Raw genomic sequence first — 13,438 nt, 5'->3', positions numbered from 1 at the left:
AAGCGACTGTTTCTTTTACGAAATACTACACAGGGGTATTAATTTATTTTATAACATTTGAGTTTCTCTTTGAAGTAACCAATAGCCGACAGGGAAGTAATAATATCCTAGGACATTTTTACCCCTCCACCAAATCCTTGTATTTTAAGCCATCTTGGTCAAAGCGACTGTGTCTGTTATGAGATACTTCAGAAAGGTACCAATTTAAAAAATAACATTAATTTGTCTTTGACGTAACCAATAACCGACAGGGATAAAATAATTTTCTAGGAAATTTTTACCTTCTACCAAATCGTTGGATTTAAAGCCATCTTGGTCAAAGTGACTGTGTCTGTTAAGAGATACAACAGAGTGGAATCAATTTATAATATAACATTTAAGTTTGTCTTTGACGTAGCCAATAGCCGACAGGGAGGTAATAATTTGTTAGGTAATTTTTATCCCCCTACCAAATCTTCGTATTTAAAGCCATCTTGCCCAAAGTGACTGTGTCTGTTAAGAGATACTACAGAGTGGTATCAATTTATAATATAACATTTAAGTTTGTCTTTGATGTAGCCAATAGCCGACAGGGAGGTAATAATTTCCTAGGAATATTTAACCCGTTACCAAATCTTCGGATTTAAAGCCATCTTGGCCAAAGTGACTGTGTGTGTTAAGAGATTACTGCGGAGTGGTATCAATTTTTAATGTAACTTTTGAGTTGGCTTTGAAGTAACCAATAACCGACAGGGAGGTAATAATTAACTAGGTAATTTTTACCCCTCTACCAAACCTTCGGATTTAAAGCCATCTTGGCTATTGTGACTGTGTCTGTTAGGAGATACTACAGAGTGGTATCAATTTATAATATAACATTTGAGTTTGTCTTTGAAGTAACCAATAACCGACAGGGAGGTAATAATTTTCTAGGAAATTTTACCCCCTACCAAATCTTCGGAATTGAATCCTTGTTGGCCAAAGTGACCGTGTCTGTTAAGAGACACTACAGAGTGGTATCAATTTAGAATATAACATTTGAGTTTGTCTTTGAAGTAACCAATACCAACAGGGAGGTATTAGTTTTCTAGTAAATTTTACCCCTACCAAATCTTCGGATTTAAAGTCATCTTGGCCAAAGTGAACGTGTCTGTTAAGAGATACTACAGAGTTGTATCAATTTATAATATAAGATTTGAGTTTGTCATTGAAGTAACCAATAAATGACAGGTAGGTAATAATTTCCTAGGAAATTTTTATTTCCCAACCAAATCTTCGTATTAAAGCCATCTCGGCCAAAGTGACTGTGTCTGTTAAGAGATACTGCAGACTGGTATTAATTTATAATATAACATTTGAGTTTGTCTATGAAGTAACCAATAACCGACAGGGTGTTAATAATTTCCTAGGAAAATTTTTTTACCTCCCTACCAAAGATTCTGATTTAAAGCCATCTTGGTCAAAGTGACTCGGTCTGTCAAGAGATACTACAGAGTGGTATAAATGTATAATATAACATTTGAGTTTGTCTTTGAAGTAACCAATAACCGACAGGGTGTTAATAATTTCCTAGGAAATTTTTACCCCCTTTCTAAATCTTTGGTTTTAAAGTCATCTTGGCCAAAGGGACTGTGTCTGTTAAGAGATACTACGGAGTGGTAACAATTTATAATATAACATTTAAGTTTGTCTTTGAAGTAACCTATAGCCGACAGGGAGGTAATAATTTCCTAGGAAATTTTAACCTCTTACCAAATCTTCGTATTTAAAGCCATCTTGGCCAAAGTGACTGTGTCTGTTAAGAGATACTACAGAGTGGTATCAATTTATAATATAACATTTGAGTTTGTCTTTGAAGTAACCAATAACCAACAGGGAGGTAATAATTTCCTAGGAAATTTTTACCCCCCTACCAAATCTTCTGATTTAAAGGCATCTTGGTCAAAGTGACTGTGAATGTTAAGAGAAACTACAGAATGGTATCAATTTATAATATAACATTTGAGTTTGTCTTTGAAGTAACCAATAACCGACAGGGGATAATAATTTCTTAGGAAATTTTTACCCCCCTTCCAAATCTTTGGAATTAAAGCCATCTTGGTCAAAGAGAGTGTGTCTGTTAAGAGATACTACAGAGTGGTATCAATTTATAATATAACATTTAGTTTGTCTTTGAAGTAACCAATAACCGACAAGGATATAATAATTTTCTAGGAAATTTTTACCCCCTTTACCAAATCTTCGGATTTAAAGCTTTCTGGGCCAAATTGACTGTGTCTGTTAAGAGATACTAAAGAGTGGTATCAATTTATAATATAACATTTAGTTTGTCTTTTTTTAGTAACCAATAGCCGACAGGGAGGTAATAATTTCCTAAAAAATTTTAACCCCTTACCAAATCTTCATATTTAAAGCCATCTTGGCTATTGTGACTGTGTCTGTTAGGAGATACTACAGAGTGGTATCAATTTATAATATAACATTTGAGTTTGTCATTGAAGTAACCAATAAATGACAGGTAGGTAATAATTTCCTAGGAAATTTTTATTTCCCAACCAAATCTTCGTATTAAAGCCATCTCGGCCAAAGTGACTGTGTCTGTTAAGAGATACTGCAGACTGGATTTAATTTATAATATAACATTTGAGTTTGTCTATGAAGTAACCAATAACCGACAGGGTGTTAATAATTTCCTAGGAAAATTTTTTTACCTCCCTACCAAAGATTCTGATTTAAAGCCATCTTGGTCAAAGTGACTCTGTCTGTCAAGAGATACTACAGAGTGGTATAAATGTATAATATAACATTTGAGTTTGTCTTTGAAGTAACCAATAACCGACAGGGTGTTAATAATTTCCTAGGAAATTTTTACCCCCTTTCTAAATCTTTGGTTTTAAAGTCATCTTGGCCAAAGGGACTGTGTCTGTTAAGAGATACTACGGAGTGGTAACAATTTATAATATAACATTTAAGTTTGTCTTTGAAGTAACCAATAGCCGACAGGGAGGTAATAATTTCCTAGGAAATTTTAACCTCTTACCAAATCTTCGTATTTAAAGCCATCTTGGCCAAAGTGACTGTGTCTGTTAAGAGATACTACGGAGTGGTATCAATTTATAATATAACATTTAGTTTGTCTTTGAAGTAACCAATAACCGACAGGGGATAATAATTTCCTAGGAAATTTTATACCCCCTTTCCAGATCTTTGGATTTAAAGCCATCTTGGTCAAAGCGACTGTGTCTGTTAAGAGATACTACAGACTTGTATCCATTTATAATATAACATTTAGTTTGTCTTTGAAGTAACCATTAGCCGACAGGGAGGTAACAATTTCCTAGGAAATTTTAACCCCTTACCAAATCTTCGTATTTAAAGCCATCTTGGCCAAAGTGACTGTGTCTGTTAAGAGATACTACAGAGTGGTATCAATTTATAATATAACATTTGAGTTTGTCTTTGAGGTAACCAATAGCCGACAGGGAAGTTATAATTTCCTAGAAAATTTTTACCCCCTAGCAAATCTTCTGATTTAAAGCCATCTTGGAAAAAGTGACGGTGTCTGTTAGGAGATACTACAGAGTGGTGTCAATTTATAATATAACATTTGAGTTTGTCTTTGAAGTAACCAATAACCAACAGGGTGTTAATAATTTCCTAGGAAATTTTTACCCCCCTACCAAATCCTCGGATTTAAAGCCATCTTGGTCAAAGTGACTGTGTCTGTTAAGAGATAATACAGAATGGTGTCAATTTATAATATAACATTTGAGTTTGTCTTTGAAGTTACCAATAAACGACAGGGGAGGTAATAATTTGCTGGGAAATTTTAACCCCCCTTCCAAATGTTCGTATATAACCATCTTGGCAAAAGTGACTGTGTCTGTTAAGAGATACTACAGAGTGGTATCAATTTATAATATAACATTTGAGTTTGTCTTTGAAGTAACCAATAGCCGACAGGGAGGTAATAATTTCCTAGGAAATTTTTACCCCCTACCAAATCTGATTTAAAGCTATCTTGGCCAAAGTGACTGTGTCTGTTAAGAGATACTACAGAGTGGTATCAATTTATAATATAACATTTGAGTTTGTCTTTGAAGTAACAAATAACCAACAGGGAGGTAATAATTTCCTAGGAAATTTTTACCCCCTACCAAATCTGATTTAAAGCCATCTTGGCCAAAGTCACTGTGTCTGTTAAGAGATACTACAGAGTTGTATCAATTTATAATATAAGATTAGAGTTTGTCTTTGAAGTAACCAATAAATGACAGGGAGGTAATAATTTCCTAAGAAATTTTTATTTCCCTACCAAATCGTCGTATTAAAGCCATCTTGGCCAAAGTTACTGTGTCTGTTAAGAGATACTACAGACTGGTATTAATTTATATTATAACATTTGAGTTTGTTTTTGAAGTAATCAATAACCGACTGGGGATAATAATTTCCTAGGAAATTTTTATCCTCCTTCCAAATCTTTGGATTTAAAGCCATCTTGGTGAAAGCGACTGTGTCTGTTAAGAGATACTAAAGAGTGGTATCAATTTATAATATAACATTTATTTTGTTTTTGAAGTAAGCAATAACCAACAAGGATATAAAAATTTTCTGAGAAATTTTTACCCCTTTACCAAATCTTCAGATTTAAAGCCCTCTTGGCCAGACTGTGTCTGCTAAGAGATACTACGGAGTTATATCAATTTATAATGTAACATTGGAGTTTGTCGTTGAAGTAACCAATAACCGACAGTAAGGTAATAATTTCCTAGCAAATTTTTACCCCCCTACCAAATCTTCGGATTTAAAGCCATCTTGACCAAAGCGACTGTGTGTGTTATGAGATACTACCGAGTGATATAAATTTATAATATAACATTTGAGTTTGTCATTGAAGTAACCAATAGCCGACAGGGAGTTAATAATTTGCTAGGTAATTTTTACCCCTTTACCAAATATTCGTTTCTAAAGCCATCTTGGCCAAAGTGACTGTGTCTGTTAAGGGATACTACACAGTGGTATCAGTTTATAATATAACCTTTGAGTTTGTCTTTGAAGTAACCATTAACCGACAGGGAGGTAATAATTTCCTAGGAAATTTTACCCCCTACCAAATTTTATGATTTAAAACCATCTTGGCCAAAGTGAATTTGTATGTTAATAGATACTGCAGAGTTGTATCAATTTATAATATTATGTTTGAGTTTGTCTTTGAAGTAACCAATAACCGACAGGGAGGTAATAATTTTCTAAAAAAAATTTACCCCCTATAAAATCTTTGGATTTAAAGACATCTTGGCCAAAGTGACTGTGTCTGTTAAGAGATTACTACGCAGTGGTATCAATTTATAATGTAACATTTGAGTTTGCTTTGAAGTAACCAATAACCGACAGGGAGGTAATAATTTCCTAGGTAATTTTTACCCCTCTACCAAATCTTCGTATTTAAAGCCATATTCGCCAAAGTGAATGTGTCTGTTAAGAGATACTACAGAGTGGTATCAATTTATAATATAACCTTTGAGTTTGTCTTTGAGTAACCAATAACCGACAGGGAGGTAATAATTTCCTAGTAAATTTTACCCCCTACCAAATCTTATAATCTAAAGCCATCTTGGCCAAAGTGACTGTTTCTGTTACGAGATACTACAGAGTGGTATCAATTTATAATATAACATTTGAGTTTGTCTTTAAAGTAACGAATAACCAACAGGGAGGTAATAATTTCCTAGTAAATTTTACCCCCTACCAAATCTTCGGATTTAAAGTCATCTTGGCCAAAGTGACCGTGTCTGTTAAGAGAAACTACAGAGTTGTATCAATTTATAATATAAGATTTGTGTTTGTCTTTGAAGTAACCAATAAATGACAGTGAGGTAATAATTTCCTAGGAAATTTTTACCCCTCTACGAAATCATCGGATTTAAAGCCATCTTGACCAAAGTGACTCTGTCTGTTAAGAGATACCAGAGAGTGGTAATAATTTATATTATAGCATTTGAGTTGGTCTTTGAAGTAACCAATAGCCGACAGGGAGGTAATAATTTCCTAGGAAATTTTAACCCCCCTACCAAATGTACGTATGTTAAGCCATCTTGGCGAAAGTGACTGTGTCTGTTAAGAGATACTACAGAGTGGTATCAATTTATAACATAACATTTGAGTTTGTCTTTGAAGTAACCAATAGAAGACAGGGAGGTAATAATTTCCTAGGAAATTTTTACCCCCTACCAAATCTTCTGATTTAAAGCCATCTTGGCCAAAGTGACTGTGTCTGTTAATAGATACTACACAGTGGTATCAATTTATAATATAACATTTGAGTTTGTCTTTGAAGTAACCAATAGCCGACAGGGAGGTAATAATTTCCTAGGAAATTTTTACCCCTTACCAAATCTTCTGGTTTGAAGCAATCTTGGCCAAAGTGACTGTGTCTGTTAGGAGATATTACAGAGTGGTATCAATTTATAATATAACATTTGAGTTTGTCTTTGAAGTATTCAATAACAAACAAGGAGGTAATAATTTCCTAGGAAATTATACCCCCTACCAAATCTTCGGATTTAAAGTCATCTTGGCCAAAGTGACTGTGTCTGTTAAGAGATACTACAGAGTGGTATCAATTTATAATATAACATTTGAGTTTGTGTTTGAAGTAACCAATAGCCGACAGGGAGGTAATACTTTCCTAGGAAATTTTTACCCCCTACCAAAGATTCTGATTTAAAGCCATCTTGGCCAAAGTGACTGTGTCTGTTAAGAGATACTTCAGAGTGGTGTCAATTTATAATATAACATTTGAGTTTTTCTTTGAAGTAACCAATAACCAACAGGAAGGTAATAATTTCCTAGTAAATTTTACACCCTACCAGATCTTCGGATTTAAAGTCATCTTGGCCAAAGTGACCGTGTCTGTTAAGAGATACTACACAGTTGTATCAATTTATAATATAAGATTTGAATTTGTCTTTGAAGTAACCAATAAATGACAGGGAGGTAATAATTTCGTAGGAAATTTTTATTTCCCTACCAAATCGTCCTATTAAAGCCATCTTGGCCAAAGTTACTGTGTCTGTTAAGAGATACTACAGAGTGGTATCAATTTATAATATAACATTTGAGTTTGTCTTTAAAGTACTCAATAATCAACAGAAAGGTAATAATTTCCTAGGAAATTTTTACCCCCTACCAAATCTTTGAATTTGAAGCCATCTAGGCTAAAGTGACTGTGTCTGTTTCGAAATACTACACAGTGGTATTAATTTATAATATAACATTTGAGTTTCTATTTGAAGTAACCAATAGCCGACAGGGAGGTAATAATATCCTAGGAAATAAATACCCCCCTATCAAATTTTTGTTTTTTAAGCAATCTTGGTCAAAGCGACTGTGTCTTTTAAGAGATACTACATAGTGGTATCAATTTAAAATATAACATTAATTTGTCTTTGAAGTTACCAATAACCGACAGGGATATAATAATTTTCTAGGTAATTTTTACCCCCTACCAAATCGTTGGATTTAAAGCCATCTTGGCCAAAGTGACTATGTCTGTTAAGAGATACTACAGAGATACTACAGATCTATTTATAATATAACATTTGAGTTTTTCTTTGAAGTAACCAATAACCGCGAAGGAGGTGTTAATTTCCTAGGAAATTTTTAGCCCCTACCAAATCTTCGGATTTAAAGCCATCTTTGTCAAAGTGACTGTGTCTGTTAAGAAATACCACGGAGTTGTATCAATTTATAATGTAACATTTGAGTTTGTCTTTGAAGTAACCAATAAACGACAGGGAGGTTATAATTTGCTAGGAAATTTTTACCCCCCTTCCAAATCTTTGGATTTAAAGCCATGTTGGTCAAAGAGACTGTGTCTGTCAAGAGATACAACAGAGTGGTATCAATTTATAATATAACATTTAGCTTGTCTTTGAAGTAACCAATAACCGACAAGGATATAATAATTTTCTAGGAAATTTTTACCACCTTTACCAAATCTTCGGATTTAAAGCCATCTGGGCCATATTGACTGTGTCTGTTAAGAGATACTACGGAGTTGTTTCAATTTATAATGTAACATTTGAGTTTGTTTTTGAACTAACCAATAACCGACATTGAGGTGATAATTTCCTAGGACATTTTTACCCCCTTTCCAAATCTTTGGATTTAAAGCCATCTTGGTCAAAGCGACTGTGTTACTGTTAAGAGATACTACAGAGTGGTATCAATTTATAATATAACATTTAGTTTGTCTTTGAAGTAACCAATAGCCGACAGGGGGGTAATAATTTCCTAGGAAATTTTAACCCCTTACCAAATCCTCGTATTTAAAGCCATCTTGGCCAAAGTGACTGTGTCTGTTAAGAGATACTACAGAGTGGTATCAATTTATAATATAACATTTAGTTTGCCTTTGAAGTAACCAATAACCAACAGGAATATAATAATTTTCTAGGAAATTTTTACCCCCTACCAAATCGTTGGATTTAAAGCCATCTTGGCCAAAGTGACTGTGTTTGTTAAAAGATACTACAGAGTAGTATCCATTTATAATATAACATTTGAGTTTGTCTTTGAAGAAACCAAAAACCACAAGGTTGTTAATAATTTCCTAGGAAATTTATACCCCCCCTCCAAATCTTCGGATTTAAAGCCATCTTGGTCAAAGTTACAGTGTCTGTTAAGAGATACTACAGAATGGTATCAATTTATAATATAACATTTTAGTTAGTCTTTGAAGTAACCAATAACCAACAGGGAGGGAATAATTTCCTAGGAAATTTTTACCCCCCTTCCAAATCTTTGGATTTAAAGCCATCTTGATCAAAGTGACTGTGTCTGTTAGGAGATACTACAGAGTGGTATCAATTTATAATATAACATTTGAGTTTGTCTTTGAAGTACTCAATAATCAACAGGGAGGTAATAATTTCCTAGGAAATTTTTACCCCCTACCAAATCTTTGAATTTGAAGCCATCTTGGCTAAAGTGACTGTGTCTGTTACGAAATACTACACAATGGTATTAATTTATAATATAAAATTTGAGTTTCTCTTAGAAGTAGCCAATAGCCGACAGGGAGGTAATAATTTCCTAAAAAATTTTTACCACCTACCAAATCTTTGAAGTTGAAGCCATCCTGTTCAAAGCGACTGTGTCTGTTACGAAATACTACACAGTGGTATTAATTTATAATATAACATTTCAGTTTCTCTTTGAAGTAACCAATAGCCGACAGGGAGGTAATAATATCCTAGGAAATTTATACCCCCCTATCAAATTTTTGTTTTTTAAGCAATCTTGGTCAAAGCGACTGTGTCTTTTAAGAGATACTACAGAGTGGTATCAATTTAAAATATAACATTAATTTGTCTTTGAAGTAACCAATAACCGACAGGGATATAATAATTTTCTAGGTAATTTTTACCCCCTACCAAATCGTTGGATTTAAAGCCATCTTGGCCAAAGTGACTATGTCTGTTAAGAGATACTACAGAGTGGTATCTATTTATAATATAACATTTGAGTTTTTCTTTGAAGTAACCAATAACCGAGAGGGAGGTGTTAATTTCCTAGGAAATTTTTAGCCCCTACCAAATCTTCGGATTTAAAGCCACTTTGTCAAAGTGACTGTGTCTGTTAAGAGATGCTACAGAATGGTATCAATTTATAATATAACATTTGAGTTTGTCTATGACGTAACCAATAAACGACAGGGAGGTAATAATTTGCTAGGTAATTTTTATCCCCTTCCAAATCTTCCGATTTAAAGCCATCTTGCCCAAAGCGACTGTGTCTGTTAAGAGATACTACAGAGTGGTATCAATTTATAATATAACATTTAGTTTGCCTTTGAAGTAACCAATAACCGACAGGGATATAATAATTTTCTAGGAAATTTTTACCCCCTACCAAATCGTTGGATTTAAAGCCATCTTGGCCAAAGTGACTGTGTTTGTTAAAAGATACTACAGAGTAGTATCCATTTATAATATAACATTTGAGTTTGTCTTTGAAGAAACCAATAACCACAAGGTTGTTAATAATTTTCTAGGAAATTTTTACCCCTTCCAAATCTTCGGATTTAAAGCCATCTTGGTCAAAGTGACTATGTCTGTTAGGAGATACTACAGAATGGTATCAATTTATAATATAACATTTGAGTTTGTCTATGAAGTAACCAATAACCGACAGGAGATAATAATTTCCTAGGAAATTTTTACCCCCCTTCCAAATCTTTGGATTTAAAGCCATCTTGGTCAAAGAGACTCTCTCTGTTAAGAGATACTACAGAGTGGTATCAATTTATAATATAACATTTAGCTTGTCTTTGAAGTAACCAATAACCGACAAGGATATAATAATTTTCTAGGAAATTTTTACCACCTTTACAAAGTCTTCGGATTTAAAGCCATCTGGGCCATATTGACTGTGTCTGTTAAGAGATACTACGGAGTTGTTTCAATTTATAATGTAACATTTGAGTTTGTTTTTGAACTAACCAATAACCGACACTGAGGTGATAATTTCCTAGGACATTTTTACCCCCTTTCCAAATCTTTGGATTTAAAGCCATCTTGGTCAAAGCGACTGTGTCCGTTAAGAGATACTACAGATTGGTATCAATTTATAATATAACAGTTGAGTTTGCTTTGAAGGAACCAATAACCCACATGGAGGTAATAATTTGCTAGGTAATTTTTACCGCTTTACCAAATCTTCGAATTTAAAGCCATCTTAACCAATGTGACTGTGTCTGTTAAGAGATACTACAGAGTGGTATCAATTTATATTATAACATTTGAGTTTGTCTTTGAAGTAACCCATAACCGACAGGGAGGTAATAATTTCCTAGGAAATTTTTACACCCCTACCAAATCTTCGGATTTAAGGCCATCTTGGCCAAAGTGACTATGTCTGTTAAGAGATATTACAGAGTGGTATGAATTTATAGTATAACATTTAGTTTGTCTTTGAAGTAAAAAATAACCGAAAGGCAGGTAATAATTTCCTAGGTAATTTTTACCACTCTACCAAATCTTCGGATTTAAAGCCATCTTGGCTAAAGTGACTGTGTCTGGTACGAAATACTACACAATGGTATTAATTTATAATATAACATTTGAGTTTCTCTTAGAAGTAACCAATAGCCGACAGGGAGGTAATAATTTCCTAGGAAATTTTTACCCCCTACCAAATCTTTGAATTTGAAGCCATCTTGGCTAAAGTGACTGTGTCTGTTGCGAAATACTACACAATGGTATTAATTTATAATATAACATTTGAGTTTCTCTTAGAAGTAATCAATAGCCGAAGGGGAGGTAATAATTTCCTAGGAAATTTTTACCCCCTACCAAATCTTTGAATTTGAAGCCATCTTGGTCAAAGCGACTGTGTCTGTTACGAAATAGTTCACAGTGGTATTAATTTATAATATAACATTTGAGTTTCTCTTTGAAGTAACCAATAGCCGACAGGGAGGTAATAATATCCAAGGAAATTTATACCCCCCTATCAAATTTTTGTTTTTTAAGTCATCTTGGTCAAAGCGACTGTGTCTGTTAAGAGATACTACGCAGTGATATCAATTTAAAATATAACATTAATTTGTCTTTGAAGTAACCAACAACCGACAGGGATATAATAATTTTCTAGGTAATTTTTACCCCCTACCAAATCGTTAGATTTAAAGCCATCTTGGCCAAAGTGACTGTGTCTGTTAAGAGATACTACAGAGTGGTATCTATTTATAATATAACATTTGAGTTTTTCTTTGAAGTAACCAATAACCGAGAGGGAGGTGTTAATTTCCTAGGAAATTTTTAGCCCCTACCAAATCTTCGGATTTAAAGCCATCTTTGTCAAACTGACTGTGTCTGTTAAGAGATACCACGGAGTTGTATCAATTTATAATGTAACATTTGAGTTTGTCTTTGAAGTAACCCAGAATCGACAGGGAGGTAATAATTTGCTAGGTAATTTTTATCCCCCTTCCAAATCTTCCGATTTAAAGCCATCTTGCCCAAAGCGACTCTGTCTGTTAAGAGATACTAAAGAGTGGTATCAATTTATAAAAAAACATTTAGTTTGCCTTTGAAGTCACCAATAACCGACAGGGATATAATAATTTTCTAGGAAATTTTTACCCCCTACCAAATCATTGGACTTAAAGCCATCTTGGCCAAAGTGACTGTGTTTGTTAAGAGATACTACAGAGTGGTATCCATTTATAATATAACATTTGAGTTTGTCTTTGAAGTAAACAATAACCGACAGGAGGTAATAATTTCCTAGGTAATTTTTACCCCTCTACCAAATCTTCGGATTTAAAGACATCTTGGCTATAGTGACTGTGTTTTTTAAGAGATACTACAGAGTGGTATCCATTTATAATATAACATTTAGCTTGTCTTTGAAGTAACCAATAACCAACAAGGATATAATAACTTTCTAGGAAATTTTTACCACCTTTACCAAATCTTCGGATTTAAAGCCATCTGGGCCATATTGACTGTGTCTGTTAAGAGATACTACGGAGTTGTTTCAATTTATAATGTAACATTTGAGTTTGTTTTTGAACTAACCAATAACCGACATTGAGGTAATAATTTCCTAGGACATTTTTACCCCCTTTCCAAATCTTTGGATTTAAAGCCATCTTGGTCAAAGCGACTGTGTCTGTTAAGAGATACTACAGAGTGGTATCAATTTATTATATAACAGTTGAGTTTCCTTTGAAGGAACCAATAACCCACAGGGAGGTAATAATTTCCTAGGAAATTTTTACACCCCTAACAAATCTTCGGATTTAAGGCCATCTTGGCCAAAGTGACTGTGTCTGTTAAGAGATATTACAGAGTGGTATGAATTTATAGTATAACATTTAGTTTGTCTTTGAAGTAAAAAATAACCGACAGGCAGGTAATAATTTCCTAGGTAATTTTTACCACTCTACCAAATCTTCGGATTTAAAGCCATCTTGGCTAAAGTGACTGTGTCTTGTACGAAATACTACACAATGGTATTAATTTATAATATAACATTTGAGTTTCTCTTAGAAGTAACCAATAGCCGACAGGGAGGTAATAATTTCCTAGGAAATTTTTACCCCCTACCAAATTTTTGAATTTGAAGCCATCTTGGTCAAAGCGACTGTGTCTGTTACGAAATAGTACACAGTGGTATTAATTTATAATATAACATTGAGTTTCCCTTTGAAGTAACCAATAGCCGACAGGGAGGTAAAAATTTCCTAAAAAATTTTTAGCCCCTACCAAATCTTCCGATTTAAAGCCATCTTGGCCAAAGTGACTGTGTCTGTTAAGAGATACTACAGAGTGGTATCAATTTATAAAAAAACATTTAGTTTGTCTTTGAAGTAACCAATAACCGACAGGGAGGTAATAATATCCTAGGAAATTTATATCCCCCTATCAAATTTTTGTTTTTTAAGTCA

The sequence above is a fragment of the Thermobia domestica genome, chromosome 10 (genome assembly GCF_964235325.1).
Source record: "Thermobia domestica chromosome 10, izTheDome1.hap1.1, whole genome shotgun sequence".
In the NCBI taxonomy this organism is placed as follows: Eukaryota; Metazoa; Arthropoda; class Insecta; order Zygentoma; family Lepismatidae; genus Thermobia; species Thermobia domestica.
This window is presented reverse-complemented; position numbering follows the sequence as displayed.